Raw genomic sequence first — 14,193 nt, forward strand, 5'->3', positions numbered from 1 at the left:
CTTCTTGTGTTGTGTGAAGGTATATTATCCTTGTTGTGATAAGCCATGATATTTGTTCATGATTGTGTCTCTCGTAATTACAGCATAGTAATCCAGGGATCAAGGTGCGAGTCCCAACACCGTCGGTGTACACCTTTTGCTTCACTTCACAACAGTGACACAGAAGGCAGCATACAGGTTGCAGCTGACTTTCAAGGAAGTGGTCCACACACCTGCCCACAAGAATCCACACATTTATCCTGGAATCCACCCATTAAGCAAATAGCTAAGTCTGCCTCCAAGAAACTAGAAGTCCTGTTCAAATGTTTAAGATTCTTCTCATCTGAAGAGTTGCTTCAACTATATATATATGATTGATTCATCCTTGTATAGAGTGCTCCTCTCGGACTTACTGCGCAGAATGTAATCCAAAGTAATCCGACTTATCAACTCTCATAATATTGATAAGTTCCTGGAGTTCCTGGAGTTCCTCAAGGTAGCGTTCTGGGCCCTGTTCTTTTTCTGGTTTTCATCAATGACCTCTCGGACTCTCTGGAAAATCCTCTATTTCTCTTTGCCGATGACTCCACCCTCTGCCGTACCATCTGTCATCCCTCAGACCGGCAAGCAGCAGCTTCTTCGCTCACTGCAGATCTGGATAAAATCACAAACTGGTCCAACACGTGGAACATGTCTTTCAATCCAGACAAATCTCACACTCTCACTATGTCTCTTCAAAAGGAACGTTTAGAACCCCCCCCCCATCCACTTTCTCAACAATCCTCTGGAAGAAGTCTTTTCTTTCAAGCTTCTGGGTCTCACTATCTGCCATGACCTTTCCTGGGAAAGTCACATTTCCAACCTCGCCTCAAAAGCCAGTCGCCGACTGGGAATCCTCCGTCGTGCAAAGTCCTTCCTCGGCCCTCTTGAGCTCCTGACCACTTACAAAGCTTTTGTCCGTAGCCTGATGGAGTACTGCTCTCCCCTCTGGGCTGGTGCTCCTGCCTCCCACCTTTCTCGGCTTCACGCTGTCGAAACCAAGGCATTTAAGATCATCGGCATCTCCCGCAATGAAGCTGAGTCTTTGGGCCTCTCACTCAATCACCGCAGGTTGGTCGGTGGTCTTTCTGTCTTCTACCGACTCCTCTCCAGCCTTGCCCCCCCTGCTCTCTCTGCGATTTGTCCCCACCACATTTCCACAGGGCGCTCAAGGTCCGCCAACAACCCCCTTCTGGTAAAACTACCAAAATCACGAATCACTGCTCATCTTCACTCTTTCATTCCTCTTTTTTCCCGCCTTTGGAATAAACTTCCTCACTCGATTCTTTCCCATTCTTCCCTCCAGGCTTTCAAAACAGCTGTTCACCACCACCTCTTATCTTCCCCCATCCAAATCCTTGATCTTTTCTACCCCCGATAATCCACCCAACCCCACTTCCTTCAATTCTCCTGCTTTCCTTCCTGAAAGTCCCTGTAATATCCATCTTCTCTTCGCCATGTTCCCCGTCCCATCCCCATCCCTCTCCCTTCCACAGTTCACCTAATGTGTCTGTTCCCCACTGTTTTGTCCCTTCCACTCCCGCCCCTCTTGTCTCATGCCTCCTTGCTGTGAGTTGTGTGTTAGCTCTCATACGAGCCTCGACCAAGGTATACAAAAAAAAAAAAAATGTGACCTCAAAACTCGACAAGCTCAAATTATGCTGCAAAGTTAGCTCTCTTTCTCTTTTCTATAGAGGATCCCCAGATGACATCACTTCCTTGTGTGTATGTATCCTGCGTCAGAGTGGGAAGCTCTTCATGATTGCATTCTGGCCAAGACACTGCTTCAGCTGAACTGATACTCTGTATAGAGCTTGGTGCATGATACACAAGAACACACGAGGAATTTAGACGCACAAGGAGGCCATTTGGCCCATCGTGCCTGCGCCACATAAACATCACACCAATTTATATCAAAAAGAAAAATGCAAAATTTTGTCGGTTTTTTTTCTGTATTTTTTTTCTGTAGTTTTTAGCTCACCTGTTCGAAGAACAGAGAGCTATAGCGATACCCCCGGCATGAGCGTCAGTGTGAGCGTGAAAATGTTAAATTTTTTGGTGCAAGTTATTTCCTTTCTAATGTTTTTATCTTCCACACTATTTTTTACTGATTACAATATACAAATACATATATTGCTTTAAAATTATTTGGATCAGACTTCACTGCAATGCTTTATATAAAATATTATAAGACTAGTCTTTTAAAAACGATAAATGTATCAACAGGCGAGCATTGGGTGGCTTTGACACCAACTCTCTGGTTATACCTCCGCTGATGAAGTCCTGTTGTGTTGTAAAATACTCCAAGAATGAGGAATTCAATATTCTCCAACGGTTTTATTCAACCGAACATCGGAACGTAACAAGTTTTGCACTGCACACCTCCTGACCTCTCACCCCGAACAACTTCTTCCTCATCGTACCCTCTAGCGTCCAGTCTATACACAACACCATATGGAGGGTTCCCTTTCTTTAACCACATGCATGCCGTATCTCAGTGGACAACAATTATATAAATTAACTCGAAGTTGAAATGTAGTAATTGCCACAGCATGGACTAACTATACAACAAGTAGTACTAAACATGGCAACAGTTTAAATTAGCCTCCTTTTTTTTATTCTCAAAGGACTTCACATTACTTCATCACATAATCTTGAGTCCAGACTGGAGGTCTGCGAATTCTGGCATCCCAGTCGACCGGCACAGATTCTGATGTGTCTTGCGCTGGTGGTGCAGTGATGTCAGGAAGGAGTGGTAGCTCGGCATCATCTCTTGCATTCCTTTGACAGGCAGATACTAAATGAGACGCATTCTAGACCCGTCCATCGGACAGTTTGTATGCGTGAGATCCTCTTTGCTCCGTAACTTGGAGAGGTGCTGAAAATTTGGATTGTCCTTTTCGGAGGACGCCAGGTTTCCTCACTTGGACGAAGGAGCCACATTCAAAGTTCACCGCCTTTGCTCCACGGCGTTTGGCGGTGTACACCCTTTTCTTGTTCTACTTCTCTTGTACTCTGAGTCTCGTGTCTTTGTGTGACAGTGTGTTGGCTTTGGCATCTGCAAACCAGATACATGTAGCTTGGTGTGCATCTCTCTTCCATGAAGCATTTCAGCAGGTGATCGCTGTGTTGTGGCATGTCAAGTTGCCCGGTATGTTTGCAGAAAGTCTGTTGTAAATGTTTTCCAGTCTTTCCCTTCAACGTTAGCAGTGAGAACGCTTTCCTTTAAGCTTCTATTGAATCGCTCAATCTCCCCATTCATTTGCGGGTAGTACACTGCTAACTTCCTGTCTCTGTCTTTCAGAGAGGTTTCAAATTCCTGAGATGTGAATTGTGAACCATTGTCAGATATCAACTCTGTTGGGTTACCTTCTCTGCTGAAGACAGTTGACAGGAACTTGATCACTGAAGTGGAAGTGACCAGGAAGGTGAAGGCAATTTCTGGCCATTTGCTAAAGTAATCAATGAGAGTAATAGCGAAACGACAATTCAGTGGCACAGAATTGAAGAGTTCCACTATGTCGATTGCCAATTTCTCCCAAGCGGCATCAGGATAAGGAACCAGCTGTAATGGTGGTGATGCATGTGTCACAGCTGTCTTGTTGTGCTGCTGGCAAGTAATGCAAGCCTTGATTGCGGACTCGACGTGCACGTCCATTCCCAGCCACCAATACAGATCTCTTAACTGCTGCTTTGTCCTTACTATGCCCTGGTGTGTATCATGTGCTAATTTGATGAAATGCGGCTGTAACGCCTCTGGGACAAGAAGGCGGTGAGTACCTCTCATCACGCAGTCCTCTTGTAGTGACAGTTCAGTTTGCAATCTGAAGTAAGGAAGGAGATCAAGATCCAAGCCGATTGACATTTTTGGCCAGCGCTTTGTAAGCAATTCACGCAATTTTGTTTGAATGGGGCAGGAAATACAGGCAGTTTTGAATTCTTCAGCTGTCACCGCAGTGAGGGTCGACGTGAGCATGACAACCTCAACATCATCCTCCAGACTGGGCTCTGAAGCAGGTTGTGGAAGGCGAGACAAGCAATCAGCTGTAACGTTTTCAGAGCCAGGCTTGTGCTGAATGTCATAATTAAATGACAGAAGCCGTGCGGACCATCTGGCCACGCACATTCCAGCTCTTCCCAATCCTTTCGTGGAAAGCAGTGTAGTGAGAGGACTGTAGTCAGTCCGTAAAGTGAAATGTCTACCCCAGAAATAAGTCCTCCACTTCTCTGTCGGCCACATGCATCCAAGTGCTTCCTTTTCCCCCATGGAATATTTTCTTTCCGATTCAGTCAGCGTTCGGGATGCAAATACGATAGTTTTCTCCGTTTTGTCAGCATGAATTTGCGTCAGGACCGCTCCAAGGCCATAATATGAGGCATCAGTTGTCACTATGGTGTGCAGCTCTGGATCAAAGAGAGCGAGAGCTGGACGACTGACAATCAGTTATTCAACTGAATCGAAACTTTGCTGGGCTGTGACTGACCAGGAGAAGGTGGATGGTCCCGGCAGTAATTCTCTCAGGGGTTCAACGACCGATGCATAGTTAGAGATGAACTTCGCATGCCATGACGTGAGCCCGAGAAAAGTGCGCAAGCTCTGTACGTCTTTCGGTGGGGGTGCTTCTGACACCGCAACAACATGGGCAGGTTCAGGTTTCAGTCCCATGTGTGACACCACATGTCCTAAAAATAACAGCTCTGTCTGAAGTGGCATTTTGAAAGGTTCAGTTTCAGTCCAGCGACATCGATGCGCTGGAGCACCGCTCTGAGGTGTTTGTCATGTGTTTCAGGATTTCGGGTTGATTTTTCGGTTGATTTTTTTTAACCTTTTTGTCTTTTTTGATGAAAATGCGTACATTTTTTTTTTCATCGTAATTTTTTCATCAGACATCATCCTCTGAAAACAACTTGGTGCTGAAGCAAACCCGTAAGGGATTTGTTTGTCGCGAAACAGTCCCTCGTGTGTAATGAAAGCAGTAAGGTCCCTGCTGTGCTCATGCAGCACAATCTGGTGGTACTCACTTTGCACATCCAATGTGGAGAAAAGTGTGCCACCTCGCAGCTCCACAAGCATTTCCTCCATATGCGGAAGAGGATATCCGTCAATCACCACCGCTTTATCTGATTCTCTTCAATCCACGCACAGACGAATCCCTCAGTTTTTCTTCATCGTCACGACAATTGGTGAAACCTACTCCGATGATTTGATCGGCTCAATTACATCCAGTTTAACAAGCTTCTTCAGTTCCTGTGAAACAGCATCTCTCACAGACAAAGGTAAATGGTGCAGCTTTTGATGGACTGGAGTCACATTGGGTCACAATTTAACGAGATGAATAAATCCCTTTGCACAACCCATGGTGCCCTCCATGCTGTCACCTGTAACATTTGCGACTGGGGTTTGTTTTGCAGTGCTTTGGGTGGTGGAAGTGATACGGCCATTCAGTAGTTGCATGTTAAGTGCAGCAAACAGGTCTCTGCCCAGAATGGCAGTGCCGCTCCGCACTATGTAAATTCAGCGGGCGCACAGTAATTCTCGAAAGTCACATCCGCATGCAGGCAACCACGCACAGGTATCGGATTTCTCAGGGAGCTAACCAGGTGTAGTTTTAGCTCAGTCAGTGACACATTATTGAAACATTGCAGGTAGACGGATTCGGGAAGTATTGACACTACCGAGCCTGTATCTAACAATAATTCAATGTCCATCGGCTCTCCCCCGGCATCAGTAACTTGTACAGTTCACATTATCTTATCAGCATATCGAGCCCTATTGTCTCCACTCAACACTTCATCATCAGGGACAGTCACTTTGTGAACCTATTTGGAGCCCCGGCATACTTTAGCAAAGTGTCCTCTCTTTTTGCAGCTGTTGCACTGGGTGTCCTTTGCTGAGCATCCATAGGAGTTGGCTGTGTGATTTACAGATCCACATCTATAAACACGTTTTCCTTTGAGCCGGTTGAGATCGCTCATCTGACATCCCTCTCACAGCGAGTCTAAAGGGTCTCTTTCTGCTCTGCGAATCCTGTGTCTAAACAGGGTGTATGGCCTGTATGTCGCTGGCAGTGCCTTGGCTTATGATCTGTGCCTCCGACATTGCTGACTCAATCTGTCGTGCCATGGTTATAGCTTTCTATTCTGTAATGTCAGTTCCATTTGTAGCAGTAAACGTTATCTAATGTGAGGTGAGTTTGTTTTCTCGCCGAGCTGGTCCCAGATCATTTCGTCTGCCAGCTCTCCAAACTCACATGTGACGACCATCTCCCTTCATGAAGCAATATATTGTTCCGTAGACTCGCCATTTTTCTGACCATGTTGACAAAATTTATATCATGCTGCCACGACGTTAACTCTTGAGACAAAAAAATCCTCAAGGCCATAAGTGCAGTCTCATAGATATTATCAGCCACAGTTAGTGCATAGAAGAGTCTCTGACCTTCTGTTCCCGAGCCATGTATCAAAAGTGCGTGCTTTCAGGCATCAGTGAGTGCATTATCCTGTATCACCAGCACGTAGTTTTCAAAGAAACGGGTCCAGGCCAGAAAAGGCATTGAAGGCTCATCAGGGTTTTGCAGAAAGGGTGTCGGTGGATTGAAGTTCAATCCCATCTTCGTCGCCAGTTTGTTGTGTCGTAAAATGCTCCAAGAATGAGATTCAACCGAACATCGGAACGTAACAAGCTTTGCACTGCCCACCACCTGACATCTCACCCCGAACCCCTTCTTCCTCATCGCATGCTCGAGCGTCCAGTCGATGCACAAGTCCCCGGTGGCATTATGTTTTCGGGTTGTTCGGATGTACGTACGTCCATGCTAATTTTCTGTTTTCTCTGCAACTGCTTATCTGATGAACACAATTTTTTTTACCAAAGGTGCAACTACTCAAGTAGATTGTTTTAATGATGATTATGACATCATAGGTCACTTGGTGTGACAGCCATGTTGGAAAAAATGAAAAACCTCTGTATCTCTGAAACCACTCAATGCAAAAAAATTGAAACTTGGCAGATGTCAAGTACTCCCCATGGGAAACAAGTGTGATTTTTTGATGATGTCACAGGTGGATTCGTTATGTCATAATTGCATCAGTCGAACGCTTTATCCAATCAGTATGAAAAATTTTGAGGGTCATCTAGGGCTAAATTGTACGGGGGGGGGGGAGGGGGGGAAATTGATGACATCATCGGTCATGTCGTTTGGCAGCCATATTTGTTTTAACATAAAACCTTAAAAAATCTTCTCCGAAATGGCTGAACAGATCGAGGTGAAACTTTACAGGTATGATTGCCTATCTGTGAGGAACAAAATGTTTTCCACCTATGACATCATAGGTCATGTGATTTGGCAGCTCTGAGTTTTTTTGAAGAATAAACTTTTTAAAACATTCTTCTCCAGAATGGCTTGAAAGATCGAGAGGAAACTTCACCCACATGTTTCCCAAGCCTTAGGGATACCAGGGTATTCATGAATAGATCATATGGTCTGGCAGCCATTATTGGATTGAACAAAAATCTAAAAACATTATTTTTCCTGAACTGATTTATCAATCGATATGAAACATCAGAGTTATGATCGAGTAGTCATGGGGGATATATGTTTTAAATTTCATCCTCATTGGACGCATGGTCTGGCAGCCAGAATTATTTAATATTTTGAATCTGGCTTCAGGGATTTAAATCAAACTTGGTACAAGTATTATAATGATGTAATAATTGTAATAATATGGGCGGAGGCATATCTAGTGACATTATGATGTCAAAGAGTGCCCTTCTGGTTTCTGTAGTTTTTCTGTAGTTTTTTTGTAGTTTTTCTGCAGGTTTTTTCTTTCTGGGGTGGGGGGAGGGGAGTGGGCGAAGGCGCTTCTTGGGTGACAAACACACATCAATCACAGATCACCCCTTGACAAAACACCACAAACCATACGGCACACAGAGGCATACAATCACCCATCCATGCTCAAGCTACCTCAAAGTCCTGCCAATATCCCTATACCCCTATATCTTCAATACTTCCAGGTATCTATCTAATTCCAATTTAAACTTAACCACTGTTTATGCTGCCACTACCTTTCCAGGGAGACCATTTACAGGCATTATGGTCCCTGGTCCCATCACTGTCTACTGTGCTGAATAATTCGTCTGTACTTATTTTGTCTAAAGCCTTCATTATCTTCAACATCTCTATCATATCCCCTTGTAACGCCTCCTTTCTAATGTATAAAGCCCATGATGATGACAATCAATAATTGTCTGAAACATTATTACTATGTTCAGAAAGAATCTGTTTCGGTGTTACCTCGTCGCCCTGTACAGATTAGAAAGCGACCTCAGCATTTAGAGGATTTTTCTGTTAACTCTAGGTAGCCCTTGGATTTAGAGGGGGCAGAGTCCCAAGTGCTTGATATGTGCTTGAGTGTCATCTGCCGAGCGGCGCACGGATCGAACTGCAGAGGAATATAGAAGAAGATGCTTGTCTCAGGCCTCGTCTATTGTTACTCATATTGCCAGTGAAGCGAAACACACGAGTCAGCACAGACAAATCGAGCTGTCCTCTCGATTTGCTACCTCCACCACCAAAGGTGGATGGAGGTTATGTTTTCATCCCTGTCTGTCTGTTTGTGAACAGGTTATCTCAAAAAGTTGTGGACGGATTCAGATGATATTTGGTGGACAGGTTGGGTGTGTGACAAGGAAGAATTGATTAGATTTTGGTGAAGATCCGAATCCGGATACATCCCCCCCCCCAAAAAAAATATTTTACCCCACACGTAAAAAGCGAAAAGTGGGATTAAGCAATCGGTCACGTACGTTTGTGCATGTCTGCATTTTGTTGTTCCCTTTTAAGTTCATTACCTCCACCACCGAAGGTGAAGGAAGTTATGTTTTCACCAATTTCTCTCTGTCTGTTTGTTACTTGCAAAATCGAAGGAATAAATAAGACAAATCGATTCGATTTTTGGTGAAGATCCGGATCCAGATCCGACTACGAGAATTTTTTCAGTGATTCTTCACCATTGAGAGATGGGGCCCAAAATGATATATAGCATGATATTTCATTTAAAAATGTGTTGGGCCGACATGTTCTTGTGGTTCAGGCATTGCATGGCGGAGGTATGTGCTCGACCGAGCGCCCTTCTAGTTTTCTCTGCAACCGCTTGTCGGATTAACACGAAATTTTCACCATAGGTGCGACTACTCATGTATATTGGTTTATTTATAATTATGATGCCAGAAGTCACATGGTGTAGCAGCCGTTTTGGAAAAAAAGGAAAACCTTTGGACCTCTATATCTCCAAAACCTCTCAATGGAAAAAAAATTGAAACTTGGCAGATGTTAAGTACTCCCCATAGGGAATAAATGATTTTATATGTCATAGCTGCCTTCGTAATGACATCATAATTTCATACGTAGAATTCCACACCCAATCAGAATGAAACTTTTTGAGGGTCATCAGGGGATAAATTGGTCAAGAGAAATAAATAATGATGTGATCAGTCATGTTGTATGGCAGCCTTATTTATTTTTTTATTTTTTTAAACCTTCAAAAATCTTCTCCAAAATGGCTGAACAGATCGAGGCGAAACTTTACAGGTATGACCGCCTATCCATGAGGAACAAAAGGTTCCCCAGATATGATGTCATAGGTCACATGGTTTGGCAGCCATATTGGATTTACCCTAAACTTTTATTAATCCTCATCTTCAGAATGGCTGGACCGATCAAGGGGAAACTTCACACACGTTCCCCAAGCCTTGGGATACCAGGGTGTTCACAAATAATTCATTGATAGGTTATATGGTTTGGTAGCCATATTGGATTGAAGGAAAATATTTTAAAATTTTCTCTCTTGAACCGCTTCATCGATCGACATGAAACTTCACAAATATAAACTCACACCATTGCTGCATCTCGTTTTAAAATTATGACGTCATAAGTCATGTGGTTTGGCAGCCATATTGGATAGAAAAACGTATTTGCCAGATGATTTTTAAATCATCATAACTTCTGAACCTTTGGAGCAAGGATGTTCATCTTGGTGTCTACACCTATGTTTTTGGATCTCAGGAATTAATCTAACCCATTTTGAAGCTTCTCAGATCATTCTCTATCAGCATAAATCCAATATTACCACCACAGATAATAATTTAGCAAAATGTCAAATCCATCCGATTTTAACCCAATGGATCAAGGTGGTTCATCTTCGTCTCCGCACCCAAGTTTGGCATCTAAATTGACAAAATGAATTTGTTGAACACTTTTATTTATTCATTTTAGGATATTTATGTCATAGAGACAGAGAGAAATAAGAACAAGAATGAAAAATCGAAAAACATCAGTTCTAGATAATGGAGGAACAGCATCACAAAAAATTCCAACACAAATCAATCATCACCATAGTCATCGTCAGACTCGTCAGCTTTCTACTCATTGCCCCAAGATTTTTCAGCTTCAGCTCGCTGAGTATGAGGATTCTTACATCCTTCTTCACCAGAGCAGAGACAATATGAAGTACAAGACATTTTCTCACCATGGCAAGTGCAGCGACTTGTTCTACAAGCCTTGCCCTCGGCACCACACTTGCAACTAACAATGTCGGAAAGTTCAAGAGGCACTGGTGGACCAAGCTTTCTGCGCGGAGAAGGAATTTTGTCATCAGACACCTCCCAACCAAACTTGGTGATGTCAACTGAGGGAGAAGATTGTCAATCAGCAGACTTCCACAGCATAACCTGAAGGTGTGTTCTGAGCACATGCAACACCAGATTGGACTCAGTAGGTGGAAGAGCCTTGATGGATTGTCACTTGCGTTGCTTTGTGGAGTACACAGTGTAACGTGTGTCGTGCAGCCTGGTCCCAGGTGGTTGGCCATACAGTGCAACAGAGAAGGAGAGACCTGTTTCCATCAGCTCAGACTGGGAGGCTTCTTCCTCACCAAGAACGGAAAGCAAACCTAGGAAATCACCAACCATGAGTACTTTCAGCACTATCGCTCCCCCCACCCCCTTGTAAGGATAGGAAACGGTATCACAACCACTCAAAGCATGCATACCGAGTAGCTGCAGACACTTTGGCCCAATCAGAGAAGCTGAAGCATTGAGATCTAACACTGAGCCATCCAAACGCTCCATCTGGACCGATGCAGACACCACTGTTCTCCACACCCAGGAAACTAGGAGAACAAAAACGTCCGTATCATCACTGAGCATTTCATGATCTTTTTCCCTGCATCAGCACCTTGAAGCAAAGAGCTGATCATAGTCACATCTGCCTCATCATGAGAGAAAGAACCTTCATCTCGATCAACCATGAGAACATTGGAACTGTTGTGTTGGATTAAAATGATTGTGGCTCTGGAGGCATGTAATGTACTCGATAGACAGGGATGAAGGCTCTGAAGTGGGAACAACAGGTTTAATTCGGACACGAGCACAACACAGCATCGGAACATGGGCGGGTCACATGACTCTGCTTAACCACGCTCTGGTGCACCCATGTATGCATGCATCATCATAAACTAATGATACAGGGCATCATGTTTGAAGAGCTGTCCTGAGGGCAGCACTCTTGGAAAGACTTGGGAGCACGAACTCGTGTGGAGTTTTGGATGTGGTGATTGCACCAGTTCACATACAATAAAGGGACCACACTGAATGTGCGCAGGACTTGAGAGAAACGTCTTACCTCGTTTTTGAAGTTATTCTTCACCATTGAGAGATGGGGTGAAAAACGACATATATATATATATATATATATATATATATATATATATATATATATATATATATATATATATATATATATATATATTGTTACGAATTTCGCCCGCCCGGTGTGCGATCGGCCACGTGACTCGAATCGTGACGCATCGCCCACCGGAACGGACAATTCAGTCGTGACCCTCCTGGAACTACTGCCAGGAGCCAGTCATGTGTGGGGGTTTAACCTCACCACGATCGTGCCAATTGCCCACCCGCGCAGGATAGGGTTGCTTGCCAAATTCGACCTACCCAAGTACCTGCGTGAGTGGTCGACCGGGCGATCGTACCTCGCCGCAGGTCGACTTCGGACACGAACCGCTTAAGCGTTTCGTTCCGTACTGCAGGGATAACCGAGCGGAGTTATCGTCGACCTCGACGGTTCAGATTACTTATCGGGTGTTTCAACCCACTACCAATCCCTTACGTGATGCAAGATGGAACTTTCAACGGAGGAAAGGATGCAACGAAACGGGAAAACAGTTCAACAAGCAAGCACTTTTATTTCTCTCTCACACACACACACACACACACACACACACACACACACACACACACACACACACACACACACACACACACACACACACACACACACACACACACAGCCATACAAAAATGCACATATAACAGTTAAAACAATAAAAGTAACGCAGAGCTATAACCGAATAAAAAGCAATTATTTACAGCACACTTTTACAGGTTTAATTACAAGACTGGCGCCACACATACATTTACACAAAAAGCAAAGAAAACGAAAGCCATCCTCATAGGCAAGGGGGCAGATAGGTCCGTGGACCAAATGAACGTGGGACCTGGGTGATTGGCCAGGTCCACGAGACCGAAGGGGTCTTACCCGCACCCTCGTGGCGCGATGGCGGGCTCGCCGCAATATCCGCGTAACGCGCTTGACCGTGCCCCTGGGATGGTCGGTGAGCTCCTCCAGGCGTGCGTCGCACAGGCACCACGGTTGGGTTGGGGAATGGACGGGGTTTCCGGCACTATCTCAGCGCGGATGGGGGGGGGAATTGTTGATACTCGGGGTTGGGAGAGGGGAATGGCGGACGCTCCGTCCCACAAGTGGAGTCCCGGGACCGCACCTCACTCTGGTGAACTCTCGCCCCTGCGCCCTCCTCTGCGTCCCTGCTTCACTCCGCGACTCGTCCCTCGACCTCCACTCCGAACTCCACTCCGAACTCCGTCCCCTTCGCCGTCTGATCCCCGCAAACACATGCCTCAGATTTCATGACTTCTGACCGGCGCCACTTTCTGCACCCCTTCTGGATACACGAGCTGGACACCTTTCTGGACACATTTCTTCACACTCCGTCCTGGACACACACACGAGCTGGACACCTTTCTGGACATGTTTCTTCATACTCCTTCCTGGACACACACACACACGAGCTGCATCGTGTTCGCGTCTTTTATAGACTGGGGGAGGAGCCTGTATGCAGATTCGCGGATGAAAACGCGCTTGGAGGCGGGGCCATGCCACCTGACGTTCAGCCATTGGTCGGGCAAAAAGGGGCGTGAAGCCTTCCTGATCCGTTTTCCTCTCCTGAAGGGAACCCATTTGTACCTGCGGCTCGAGACGTTCGGCATCAATTACCGAACGGGCCCTGGACAGCATGACGTTTGGTGTTGACTGGTGGTGTGGTTGATGGTTGTGGAAGGAGAAAGGCGAAGGTGGTGGGGGGTTTGCTGTGGTGGTTTGGTTGTTGGCGGGCGTCGTTTGGGAATGGCGGTGAAGCGATGTTTGCGGGATGGAGTTGTGGAGGTTAAGAGGCGAAGGTGGTGGTGTTTGAGTTGTTGGCGGCTTAATTGTCCAAAATAACGATAGAAAAAGAAAAATGGCTAACTCAGAGCATCACAGCCCGGATGAATCACACATATTCCCTCCAAACAACAGGTGTGGGCTAACTACACATGAACTTACCGATATATCTCACCTGAGGACCCTTTATGGTGTATTGCGAATTTCCATAGCCGTAAAAAAAAAAATATATATATATATATGTATCAAGATATTACAAAAAGTTGTAGACGAGTTGTGATTAAACTTGGAGGATGAGTTGGAATTGGTGACCAGAACAAGGCCATTCGGTGTTGGTTGAGGTCCGAATCCAGATCCGGCCGATGAGTGAGATGTAAACTGTTCAGCCTGGCGGAGGAATACGCTCCACCAAGTGCCGTTCGAGTTGTTGTTTATATTCTTCTGGAGTTATTTTCTTACAAAGTTCTCAAAATGCCCAGAGCGGAGGTTTTTAACCAATGCTATCCTCATTGGTTAATTCGATGGGCGGAGGTTAAAAAAAAAAAAATAATGGATCCACTGTAAATTATTTTCAAAATATCACGTGGACAAATTAACTTTAACATATTGAAAACAGATAAATATGACACGTTATTTATGT

The sequence above is a fragment of the Eptatretus burgeri genome, chromosome 16 (assembly GCF_056783735.1).
Source record: "Eptatretus burgeri isolate ZD-2024b chromosome 16, Ebu_testis_v1, whole genome shotgun sequence".
Taxonomy (NCBI): domain Eukaryota; kingdom Metazoa; phylum Chordata; class Myxini; order Myxiniformes; family Myxinidae; genus Eptatretus; species Eptatretus burgeri.